We start from the raw sequence: 13,389 nt of genomic DNA on the forward strand, positions 1-13,389 counted from the left end.
CTTGCAGAATTCTACCCACATTGAGTTTTGGATTCACTTTCACTGTAGCCATTATCTCTAGAAGTACAAGTCAATTCAGACCAGAACATCTGTAGTTTATTTTGATAAAATACATGTTTTCAGGCTCAGTTATATAACTGATCTCTCCATCCAATTTTAATATAATTAGAAAACCTGGGAAACTATTTACCTACACATTTTATACTAAATTAATTATTGAGATGAACAAAATAATCATGATGGAAAGTGAACATTGGAAAAGGCCACAAGCACTACCACTAAGTTACAAGGGTCTGAAAAATAAAAGGTTTTATCAGCCTTCCAATGAAATTAATAATGAAACTTCCCAGCTGCTACAGTGGGACAGAATAAGGTTGTGGTTTCTCCGGCGTGTATTTTAATTACATGATTCAAACATATTACCACAAGTACAAATGTGAAGAAACAATGATGATGATTCATGAAAATGATTCACAGCTCTAGAACTTCGGTTAAATTTTTTTTCAAACCACATAATTTTTCCTTTTTACTTGTGTATGTTTTTGTTTTGTTATGTAAGAGACTGTTATATGAGGTAGGGAGTTGTTTTATTTCATAGAGTAAAGTGTTAATGCAACTAGAAATTAAAATGGTATGGAACAGTACCAGAAATATGAATCCAGACGACCAATGGGAAACAGAGGGTGAGGACAAGAGTCTGGCCAGGATGGCTAAAAGCTTAAATAACTTTTGTGAAATAGTTTGGATAATATTCACAGACCTTTATCCTGACAAAATACTTGGCCTTTTGTAATGAAGGCTGCACTAATGATGAAGGACAGAATATTAAACCAGCACATCTCAAACTTTTAGTCAAACAGTACTACTATGTAGGTGTTGTTTAAAAACATTAACTGGAAACTAAAAAAGGAGAAGAAATGCTAGGGGGTGGGTAAAAGGTAGAGTAACAGATCCCAACTTGGTGCAGAACTATTTGAACTAAATGAGACAAAATCTCTCTTATAAGTGGGCTACTAAACATTTTTAACCTAAATTTATGCACAGCACATTGAGTAGCAACATACTGTAAGTCACTTTGCTCACCATGAGATTCCAGATGGGTTAACAAATAATAGACCACAATACAAATGGCTCATTTTGATAATTCTCCTCCAACAGACCACTAAAAAAGGTACTGTTTTGAAGTGGCAATGTGATCAGAAAGCCACTGAGGTTCAGAGAGAGTTACTGACAGATATGCAGTGAGAAGAAGAATCCTCTTATCTGTCAAGGGGTTCAAGCTACCCTTACCTCAAGTCTCTATTTGTGTCTTTTATTAATTGATGGTATTATTTAGCAGTTGTTTTTGTTAACATTTGATTTGCATATAATTAAAAAAGGTAGAGGAAGAGTTATAACAAGAGCTACAGGAATTAGTGGCTAGACCAATCCTTGCTATATGGCAGGGGTATTAACTTTTGTAAATGTCATGTGCCCAGGGGCAATGAACAAGATCAGACTTTTACAAACACTCCTGTAAGTCATACCTTTATTTTTGGTGATTTCTCAGACTACCAGGTCCCAAAGCAATGAAGTAATTGTACGTCATTATCAACACCTTAAAATATATCCAGAAGCTAACTGAAAGCCAGTGCTGCACCTGCACCTTGCCAGAGAGCCTCCCATGTTAATTTTTCATACAGACCCCTATAGCTAGGAAGTTTATCCCTCTGTCTAGTTGGTGTGATCTGGTGATTTTTTTAAAGCCTTGAAGAAATACAGAAGACATTTGGAAATCAAACTGCCATGTAATTTTAATTATTTTTTAATCTTTTTTTAAATGAGGGTCCACCAAATGGGGGCTCACAACATAAGAAACAATTGTAGATCCCATGGAATATAACACATTAACACAAATATTTTTCAAACTCAAAGACTATGATAAATTAAAATACCAGTCCTTTTCAGTGTCTGGCTAATAAAAATTAAAAGACCACATATTGAATGATCTTCTGGACTTTTGTAGCCGTCACCACCTCTTCACAGCTCAGACAAACTCACTTATGCCAGAACCTGATACATTTTCATCTATCAGAAAGTGCCCAGACTACTTCATATTGGAAAGGAGGGAAACTTGCAGAGCCACTTTACAAACCAGTTCATAAGAATGCATCGTATTGCCATATACTAACCTGCTGCTTTTAAAATATTTCTCTGACACAAAATAAAAGTGGAGATTTAGTGTAACTATGAGATTTGTGTTGACTCCGGCACTTAGAAGCAAGCCTTCCAATTTTCAGGAGGATAGTTTTTGGCAAATAAATGCAAAGGAGTAGATCTAATAATATAGCCTTGTAAATAGTATACAATGTTCTCCACAAGCCTTTCTGACTGCACTGTGTTTCAAGGAGTTCACACTTAGCATGCCTCTCGAAGGCATTTTACCAGTGTATGACCACCAAGGACAGATCCAGCCTTTAACTTTTCCATGCCTCAGTTTCCCATTGGTAAAATAAGAATATTAAACTTTTATCTTTATTACAGGTAATATATAAGGCATTAAGACCCCTATTCCTCAAAGTATTTTAACTTGTTCTGAAAGGACTTTGATGAATCAGGGCCTAAATTACATTTTTTTTTTAACATTTTAAATTTAGAATCAGTCTCTCTTGACCCATCGTTTAAAAAAAAAATCGAAGATGGATACAGGCCCAATTTTTTAAAATAAAGTTTACAGGTAATTTAAAAGTAATGGATCACAAAGTAAGTACTTTTGTACTACATGTTTGCATTACTCTTACAGTATATATCCTTTGAATGTGCTTTGTAACACAACTATAACTAACATACAAGAGGATAAACACAGTAATGTAAACATATCTATCTAAGAAACTCTACCACAGCAAACCACAAAATCTAGCCTATGTAAGTGTACCTAAATATTACATATGGGAACCACAAAAGAAAAGTTTAATTTTAGTATTTTTGCCAAAGTATAAAGCTATCCTAAATTAGGGTTTAATTTGCCAGTCTTGAAAAGGATCAGTTAGTTTGATGGGAATCAGGGTATGTTGTTTACTGTGTATTGTTTTCCATGTAATAAACACTGGCCTCTTACATTTGGTAAGGACAGTTTCCCCCCTCTTCTGGCCTTCAAACAACCCCTCAACCTCACCAAGCTTATCATTAGACGCAAGCTCCCCACAGGCCAGGACACACCAACTCAAAGAGGCATGAGATCCTGCCAGAACAACAGATGCAAAACATGCAGACATATCTCCACTGCTACAATGATCAATAACCCCAAGATCCAGGGGTCGTAGACATACCTATCCCAACATGCGGTGTACCTCATCCAGTGCATCACATGCCTCAGCAACAACTATGTGGGAGAAAACAGACAATCACTACACTCTCAAATGAACTCACACAGAAAAATGACAGAAGACAAAAACTCCATATCGCTTGTCGGCGAACATTTCACAAAGTGATCACTCCATCTCTGACTTCTTAGTTCTGTCGTCAAAGGAAACCTCCATAATACCGTCAAAAGATAAGCCTGTGAACTTAAATTATTAACTTTGTGGAATACTAAAAACCACAGACTTAACAGAGACTGGTTTTATGGATCATTACAACAATTTGTAATACACCTTATTGTCTGCTAACCCTTAATTGCCCACTTCATTTTAAATGGTTTCCTACACCAGGAATTCTCAACCTTTTTCTTTCTGAGACCCCCCCCCTCCCCCCCGCGCAACATGCTATAAAAACTCCTCAGCCCACCTGTGTGCCACAACAACTGGTTTCTGCATATAAAAGCCAGGGCTGGCATTAGGGAGTAGCAAGCAGGGCAATTGCCCGGGGCCCCATGCAACAGAAGCCCCTGCGAAGCTACACTGCTCAGGCTTCAGCCTCAGGTGGCGGGGCTCAGGGCCCCGGGCTTCAGCCTCATACAGTGGGGCTTCGGCTTTCTGCCTTGGGCCCCAGTGAGTCTAATGCCAGCCCTGCTTGGCAGACCGGACCCCCTAAACCTGCTTGCGGCCCTTCAGTGGGCCCAGACCCCTGGTTGAGAACCACTGCCCTACAGCATGTGTGACCCCTTATGCTTAACAATTCATCCCACCTTGTATTTAACACAGACACATTGGTTACCTTTCCCAGACCTGAGGAAGAGCTTTGTATAGCTTGCAAGCTTTTCCCTTACACAAACAGAAGTTACTTCAATAAAAGATATTATCTCACCTACCTTGTCTCTCACCTATTCTGGAACCCACCTGGCTACAACAACTCTGCATACAACCATATGGTCATTTCCACGGCTACAGACAAATATCATAAAAATTGTTTGATTTCATTATGAGATCAAAGCTAAGTTATAGCAAGTATAATATTAGAAAGTGAAAGTGATCCCCTGTTCATACACTAAGTAATGCAACAGTCCTTAAACTCACTGGGCCCATATTTTTGTAGGAGTCAGAAGATCAAGCAGATTGTATGCATGTATTTCTATCTGTTTTGTGCTTTTGTATATATAGCAATCATACTAATGACTGGAAGGCTTGTAAATTGTTGTGTGTCATGACCTGTCTATTGGGATGTTTACTGTAAGAGGACATTGGGTTAAATCAACAGGACTGTTGAAAAACGGACAGGAAGGTGAAAACAATGACTTTAAGTAAGACCCTCCCACCCCAACAAACACTTGAGGGTTGTTACAGGACAATGCGAGAGCAATTGACCCTGAGGGAATAGGCTCAACTTCCCACTGAGTCTACCAACCTGGTTTTGGACTAGTGCAGCCAAAAAGTCTGCAAACTGAGAGAACAAAGAACTTGGACTAGTTTTTAAAAGGCACACTCCTGCAAGCAGGGGGAAAGAGAGTTAAGGGAAACAGACTGACACCCAGAGCTCAGAGGTTTGGGGTGAGTGGGAAAGCAAGGCCAGCTTAGGGCATCTATGAGAATGGTAGGACTCTAGGTAAAGCAGACATGCAAACAGACTTTTTGTTGTTTCAAAATCCTTTCTTCTATGGCTTATTCCTACTATTAGTATTAAACAATACTTTGGTTTAAAACGAGTAGTACATGAGGGGAGGGGACGGTGGATGAGGGGAGGAGGCTGTATTGGGTAGATGGGCAGTGGATGTGGGGGACAAGGTGGAGTAGACGGTGGAGGATATGGGAGAGTGGGGGGTAGACAGGCTGTGTGGGGAAGGGGACGCTGGGGGGGTAGATAGGTGGTAGATGGGGGAGGGGCTAACAGAGCTAGAGTGTTGGTGGATGGGGGAGGGACTATGGGGGAGTAGATGAGCCATGGATGGGGAGAGGGTTATGGGGGGGGGGAGTAGATGGGTGGTGGATGGGGCGGCAGATGAGCAGCGGCTGGGCGAGGCAGCTGTGGGAGGAGTAGATGAGCAGTGGATGTGGGAGGGGCGGTGTGGGGAGACTGGGGAGTAGATGGGGTGGTGGGGGGAGTAGATGAGCGGCGCATGAGGAGGGGCGGTGGGGGAAGTAGATGGGCAGCCGATGGGGGAGGAGGCGGTGTGGGGAGGGGAGCAGATGAGTGGTGGATGGGGAGAGGGTTGGGGGGAGACTGGGGAGTTGAGGGGCGGTGGGGAAGTAGATGGGCAGCGGTGGGTGGAGTAGATGAGTGACGGATGAGGAGGGGCGGTGGGGGAAGTAGATGGGCAGCGGAGGGGGGGGAGCAGATGGGGGTCTGGGGCGCTGTGTTATTCTTCTCAATCACTTATTTAGAAACTTTCCTGCTCGGAGCATCCTCCCCGGGCCCCGATCCCGGCAGCGCCTCCCTCCCCGCGGCGGGTCCCGGGCATCTCCTGCCCGTGCTCGGCTCCGTTCCTGCCCCTCAGGGACCCTGCCCCCCCCTTACCTGGGCGATGGTGGCGCCGGCAGCCCGCCGCCCCTCGCCATGGCCGCTCGCCGCCCGGGACCGCTGCCCGCTCTTCGCACGGACCAGCCCGGCTGCAGCGCTGACAGCTCCCGTGCAGGGTGAGCGGCGGCGGCGCCCCCACTGAGCAGGCGCGGAGCCCGCCGGAGGGGAGGGGACGGGCAGCCCCTTGATGATGTGGCCGGTGATGTGAGCGCGCAGCAGCCGCTGTCTGACCTGCTGGTGAGCTCGGCTCGCGGGGAACCCCCAGCGGAAGGGGCTGAGCGCGAGGAGCTGCCGCCAACCGTCATCGCGGGCTCCAGGCACCCGCAGCCAGCCCGTGGGGGGGGCTCTGTTGTAAGCTGCGCGCATTAAGCACAGGGGAGGGGAACGCTCTGCTGTTCTCCCCAGCAGCCGCCTCCCCTCGGGCATAGGGGGCTGTAGAGGAGAGGCTGAGGGGGGCGATTACTTGGTCTCGGCCGTATGGGGGGGGCGTACGGGGGTCACCTAATGACTGATGCCCCCAGCCCTAAGGGGGACGGGTTAGGGCTGGGGTGTGATACTCCCTACATCCCCCACAAACGGGGGGTGGGAGGGGGCAGTGAAACCCCCACGTTTCCCACAGACACACAAAGAGGGGATGGGGTGAGGCTAGGGAGAGCTTCCCTATGGGGAAGGGGCTGTACAAGAGGGGCAGTGATCCCACACGCACATACACCCAGAGATCCTAGTGGAAGGAATAGAGGAAGGTTAAGGAGAACTTTAACACACACAGGCCAAATGGGGAAGGGCAGGATCAGAGTGATGACAATTTCCTTCCCCAGCACCCTGAAGAGCAGCAAAGGGAAAGCTACAGGGGCAGAGAAAGCCTCCACCCCAATTATCCCCTCAGAAAAACCGAATAGTTTTCTAGCAAGGTGACCTTTAAAAAAAAAAAGTTTCCATTTGGTGCAGTCCTGCCTCCACACCACAATGAAAGATGCCCAATCAATCCTGAAAATAATTTAAACCAGCCCAGTCTAGAAGTCACACATAATTACCATCCAGTTTGCAATTCAATGCTGTATTTAAAAAAAAAAAAACAACAACTCCAGAAAGTCTCTGGTTTGAATTACCTAGACTCCAGGAAGCATAATTTTAAATCCCAGCAGTTGTGGTTCAATTCTTCATCCCTTCCAGATAGATAAATGGAGTTCCAAGTTATTTACTGTGTGCAGGTCTAGTGAGTGAGTTCATGAGGTACTGTGTGCTCTGAGAGAAAGTTAGAGATGAACTTGCTAAACCTTGCCCCACAGTTCGGCTTGCCAGTGACACACTGGTCTCTTCCTGTTTTCGCATTTCCAATACTGATTTCACAAGTGCTGGTTTCTCATTGATTAAAAGTGGGTAGGTGGCCTTCTCTGTTTTGAGCAACCACACTATAGATTTGCAATGTATGAAAATCAAAAAAGGATGGAAAGCAGAGTAAGCACCAAATGTATTCCTGGCAATGCTTTTGCATTCACTTGTAAAAGCTTTATTGGCAACAAAACACAAGACTCAACAATTTTTACTTATTTGAGAATCTTGTACAGAATGCACTTGAACACTTTCTTTCTTTTAGCTTGATTGAAAATAATTTCATTAAGAAGTCAACTGATTTCATTAATTGGTTCAATGAAATAAAAAATGTATACTGCTGTTTGAAAACTTTTCTCTTTAGACGGGCTGATTTTTTTAATTGTCCTTGCCCAAGTACTCTGTGATATGCCCAGAAAGCTTTAATAATATAAGGTCCTGATCCTGTAAAGACTTACACATGGGCTTAACTTTACACACTCTGAGTAGCACACAGTCTGAGTAGCCTCAATGTACTCATGCATGTAAAATTAAGCACATGCAGGTTCAGAGTCTAACTACGATACAGATGTGGATTATTTGTTAAAGTAGATATAGAGAGGTGAAGTTCAACTAATTTCTTTTGTGCTGATAAACATAAATATTAAATTTAAAATTACTAATTTTTACATTGTTAGTTTGTTTACATTTGTACAACACTTTGAAAACATGTGCTGTTATTTTCTAAAAGAGTACTTCCTACATTGATGCTATGTACTTCATAGCAATGGAGAAACCTGAAGTGGAAAAACTTTTTAAAAAAATCTATACAAGAATTTAGTGATGATGAAATCTGTCAGGCTGACAACTCTGGAATCTGTTTTTCCCTCTCTAATCCACAGAACATACACAGCGTGCCCAAAGCACCAAGTATTTGCAACAAGTTGGAGCTAAATACTGTGAGCATGTGTATAAAAGTTTAAAGTTAAGTATGTTGGCAGGTGTTTCACAGGATCAGGGCCAAAATCATTTGCACTGAAATAGTTAACAGTGTTGACATTCATGTCACCATAATTAGTTTTTAGAGTGAACATGCTACTGAGATGAATGGGACAGTATACACCTTTTAGACCTAATGTTTAGGCCGTTTGCAAAATTCAGAAAGACTTACACCTGGTCCATGCTATCCAAGTTATTTTCACAGTCATGAGAGATAGCTATATATATTTGTAAATGAAAATTGAGATTCTGGAGCACAACTGTATGGAAAAGAGTGAATTCTGCAGCAAATTCAGTGGCTACGGAACTGTGGAATATACAGAGGCCAAGCATGGGTGGCAGTAGCAGTGGAAGCTTCCCCTGCTTTGGTCAGTCCCTGATCTTGAGGGAAGACTTTTAGGGAGGAGAAGACAGTTCTCCAAGTTAGTAGAAAAGTTAAGGACTGAGTCCCTTAATTCTATGAGGAGTTGTGTGTGTGTGTGTGATCTGAACATGTATCCACTAGAAATTGAACAGAAACCACATTTCACATAAACTACTATACAGCATTTAGAGGGTTAACTACATGTTGTCATGACTGACTGGACTGGACTGGACTGGACTGGACTGAGTGATCTAGAAGTAAAATGTCCACATCCCATTGCCAATCCCTTGAACGATCCAATCCCTCTTTACAGTTTTCAAGGTTTAAATTGTAATAGCTAGACAGCAATAAAAATTGCAGAGCAAATCCTGTATAACAGGTTGGCCAGAGTCAATTAAAGTTGGCAAGCGCGTGAGTTGCTTTTCCAAAAGATAATTTAGCTCTCTCAGGGGCCAAAATTTAATGTCAGATTCACTTGCCAGATTTTGACAATTAACATAGGAAAGGTTTCAAAAAATAGTAGCTAGTCACCTGGCTGCTAAGCTTTCCAGCACAGTTAGCCACTTAGTTTAATACTGAAATTCTTCTAAAAATGATGAATTTTTCATGCCAAAGAATCACAGAAATGCATACCAAACACGTTTTGCTTTTTGTTGCCTTTTTTCTTCCCTTTCCTCATATTTCTAACTACTGATTTACATGAGCCTAGAGGGCTATATGTTACTTTCTAAAATGACATTGATGGGACCACCACCTGCAAACCTAGGGTAATGTACAACCCAAAGAATGAAACATTAATGGCTCTATTCTATCCTTTATTCCTTTTCCTGAAATACTGTTTCATCTTTATTTGCTTAGTTTGGTATTATATTAAACTATGAAAACTGTATGTATTTGATTTCCAAGCTTCCTCCACTTTTGACGTGCACAGTGAGATCATTTGTTTATTTGCCACTACTCTTTCCTGAAATCTTGGTAGAAACTCTGGATTTGGAGTGGTAAAACAGCTGTGTTCCCCAGTGAGCTAAAGAAATATACTCACTGTAATCTATTTTTATAGATTACTGTTTAAAAAACAATGGTTTATTATAAAGTTCTGAGGCAGTACTCAGGTACAATAAAGCTGATTGAAATACATAACTTCCATCAGGGCATTTTGTACTACACCCCTTTAAAATTGCTCGCTTAGAATACCAGGAGGCTCATAAGAATTAAAACCTCTTTCTTTTTCTGTATACTTAATTATGTTTGGATTACCAGTCAGGTGTCTTTGAAATATTCAGATTGCATTAGTGATTGATCTGTTTAAAACTGTATACTAGAAGAGTTTAATCTAAAATTACAAGAGTTGTATATTGTAATTAATTTTCAGAGTCACATTAAAGAATTTTGGGGCCCATGCACTATGAAAATTGGGGGCCTCCCATCTTCCCTGGGGCGGGAGGTCCAGGGGGGTGGACAGATCCTGCCCCCAAAGGGGTGTGAGAGGGTCCGGGGCATGGGGTTGTAAGGGAGTCCACTCCACTCACCCCACAGCTATTCCTGTCCTACAGGGCTGGCCTGGCTCCCTGTTCCGACCTGATGTCTCTTGCCTTAGGCTATGTCTACACTGCGCACCACAGCTATGTCGCTGTAAGGTACAACATGTAGCCGCTCTTTATCTGTAAGAGCTCTCCTGCCAACAAAATAAAATGACCCCCAACAAGGGGAAGTAGCTTTGTTGGTGGGAGAGCGTCTCCCGACAACATAGTGCTGTCCACAACGGTGCTTTTTGTCGGTAAAACTTTTGTCGGTCAGGAGTGTGTTTTTTTCACAGCCCTAACCAACAAAAGTTTTACCAACGAAAGTGCAGTGTTGACATAGTGTCAGCATGCAGGTGGGGCCTTCCCCTCCAATGCCCTGTCCCGGCTGGTGGCGTGTACGTTTTAAGAGTTTTTAAAATTATTATTATTTTATGTTGTGGATGTGGGGGAGGAGGGGTTTCCTGGTAGTCAAGGGGCCTTCTCAGATGGGGGCCCAGTGGAAGTGCACAGTGGTTAATCTGGGCCTCGGAATAGGTATTTCATTCAGCAGTACCTGGATAAATTTGAATCCCAGATCACTGTAATAACTTATACAAGACACTGTGACCTAATATAATATAAAGTTAACAATAAATGCAATAAATTCATGTAATATTAAAATACATCAATATCTGATTTATACAGCTATAAATCAGAAAATTCCTAGACGAGATTGCCTAAATTTCTGTTCTCTGTCTCTCTTCCAACTCCCTTCTTTATCATCTTTAATTTTTTCTCCTAAGATTTGGAGGATGGCCTGGACTGCACCCTCAGCAAGTTTGCAGATGACACTAAACTGGGAGGAGTGGTAGATATGCTGGAGGGTAGGGATAGGATACAGAGGGACCTAGACAAATTAGAGGATTGGACCAAAAGAAATCTGATGAGGTTCAACAAGGACAAGTGCAGAGTCCTGCACTTAGGACAGAAGAATCCCATGCACTGCTACAGACTAGGGACCGAATAGCTAGGCAGCAGTTCTGCGGAAAAGGACCTAGGGGTTACGGTGGACGAGAAGCTGGATACGAGTCAACAGTGTGCCCTTGTTGTCAAGAAGGCTAACGGCATTTTGGGCTGTATAAGTAGGGGCATTGCCAGCAGATCGAGGGACATGATCATTCCCCTCTATTCAACATTGGTGAGGCGTCATCTGGAGTACTGTGTCCAGTTTTGGGCCCCACACTACAAGAAGGATGTGGAAAAATTGGAAAGAGTCCAGCGGAGGGCAACAAAAATAATTAGGGGGCTGGAGCACATGACTTATGAGGAGAGGCTGAAAGAACTGGGATTGTTTATTCTGCAGAAGAGAAGAGTGAGATGGGATTTGATAGCTACTTTCAACTACCTGAAGGGGGGTTCCAAAGAGGATGGATCTAGCCTGTTCTCAGTGGTACCAGATGGCAGAACAAGGAGTAATGGTCTCAAGTTGCAGTGGGGGAGGTTAAGGTTGGAGGTTAGGAAAAACTTTTTCACTAGGAGGGTGGTGAAGCACTGGAATGCGTTACCTAGGGAGGTGGTGGAATCTTCCCTAGAGGTTTTCCAAGTCAGGCTTGACAAAGCCCTGGCTGGGATGATTTAGTTGGGGATTGGTCCTGCTTTGAGCAGGGGGTTGGACTAGATGACCTCCTGAGGTCCCTTCCAACCCTGATATTCTATGTTTCTAAAGATGCCTTGATCCTGCATAGCCTAGGTTCCACAGAGATTTATCCATATGTGGACAAATAATTGTGGAACCTAGACTATGTGGTACTTTATTCCACAATTACATAATACTGAACCTACAAGAAACTTACACCAGTTAGGCTGCTGGTGTGCTGAGACTACTGGCTGTCTTACTGACCAATATTGTCTCATTGGTTCCTGCTGTTCCCCCCAGTAATCTGTCTTTATCCATCTGTTGTCTCTTGTTTTATACTTAACATGTAAACTCTTTGAGGCAGGAGTATTTTGGTTCTGTTTGTACAGCACCTAGCACAACAGGATCCTGGGCCATGACTGAGACTTCTGGGTGCTACAGTAAACCAAATAATGAAGAAGAATAATGACATTGTTTGACAAAAATGGATTAATTATGGGGAGGTACAGAAACATTTCACACACAAGTTGTAGCGTATTATCAGTAACACCCTACCAAATTCACGGCTGTGAAAAATACATGAAAACTGGTCTCCCCCGTGAAATCTGGTCTTTTGTATACTTTTACCCTCCTATACTATACAGATTTCACGGGGGAGACCAGCGTTCCTCAAACTGGGGGTCCTGACCCAAAAATGGGTTGGGCCGGGGGGGAGGTGTCATGGTATTGTCATCTTAACTTCCATGCTGCCCTCAGAGTTGGGTGCCTGGAGAACGGCCGCTACTGGCCAGGTGCAAAGCTCTGAAGGCAGCACCCCACAAGCAGCAGTGCAGAAGTAAGGGTGGCAATACCATACCATGCCACCCTTACTTCTGCGCTGCTGCCTTCAGAGCTGGGTGGCCTGAAAGTGGTGGCAGCTGGCCAAGGGCCCAGCTCTGAAGGCAGCAGTGCAGAAGTAAGGGTAGCAGTACCACAACCCCCCTACAATAACCCAGTGACACCGCCTGCACAACCTCCTTTGGGTCAGGACCCCTACAGTTACAACTAGAGCCCTGCACAGATACACAGAGTCGCGGACCCTCCACCTACCCTCGGCCAGGCAGGGAGCCTGGGTGACGGCAACATGGCCAGAGGCTGCTCTCAGTCCCACCCTGCACTGCAGGCAGGTGGAGGGTCCACCATGGCTCCCCACAGCTGCCCGCCTGGCTCTTACCCTGGCTGGGCTGTGGCTCCAAGCCACACCCCCCTGCCCCCCCTCGCCGGCCAAAGCCGGGCTGGGGAGAGCCGCGCTGGCAGCAGTGGGGAGCCGCGGCAGATCTGCTACCTGCCCTGGGTGGGGAGCCCGAGCAGCCCCCGGTTCGTGTCCCTGCTCCCCACCCAGGGCAGTTGGAGGGACCCAGGCTCCCCACAGCTGCCAGCGTGGCTCTCTCCGACCCGGCTTGAGGTAGCTCGGAGCTGGAGCCTGGCCATGGTAAGAGCCGGGCAGGCGGCTGTGGGGAGCTGCGGCAGACCTTCTACTGTTAAACCAATAAAATAAAAACCATCAGGATCTTATTAAAGGGGAAAAGACAAAATGCCACATTTATTGTGAATACAGAAAGAATCATAGTAAGCAGTTAGTTATAGCTATAACATTCCATTCAATTTCATATTTATTCACACATTCATTCATACACACACACACACAGGTTCTGCAAGGTTATCAT

The 13,389-nt window shown here is 44.2% G+C and overlaps 1 protein-coding gene across 1 annotated transcript in view; it reads right to left on the reverse strand.

Annotated features, from left to right (window-relative positions):
• The window catches only part of SLC41A2 (solute carrier family 41 member 2), a 91,488-nt gene extending 85,492 nt beyond the window's left edge, over positions 1 to 5,996 (reverse strand). Inside the window, exon 1 of the mRNA XM_074940911.1 lies at positions 5,869 to 5,996. The gene's annotated coding sequence lies outside the window, so the exon portion shown is untranslated. The remainder of the gene's footprint in view (positions 1 to 5,868) is intronic.
• Between the last annotated feature and the right edge of the window lie 7,393 nt (positions 5,997 to 13,389).

This window comes from Natator depressus, chromosome 1, assembly GCF_965152275.1.
Source record: "Natator depressus isolate rNatDep1 chromosome 1, rNatDep2.hap1, whole genome shotgun sequence".
In the NCBI taxonomy this organism is placed as follows: Eukaryota; Metazoa; Chordata; order Testudines; family Cheloniidae; genus Natator; species Natator depressus.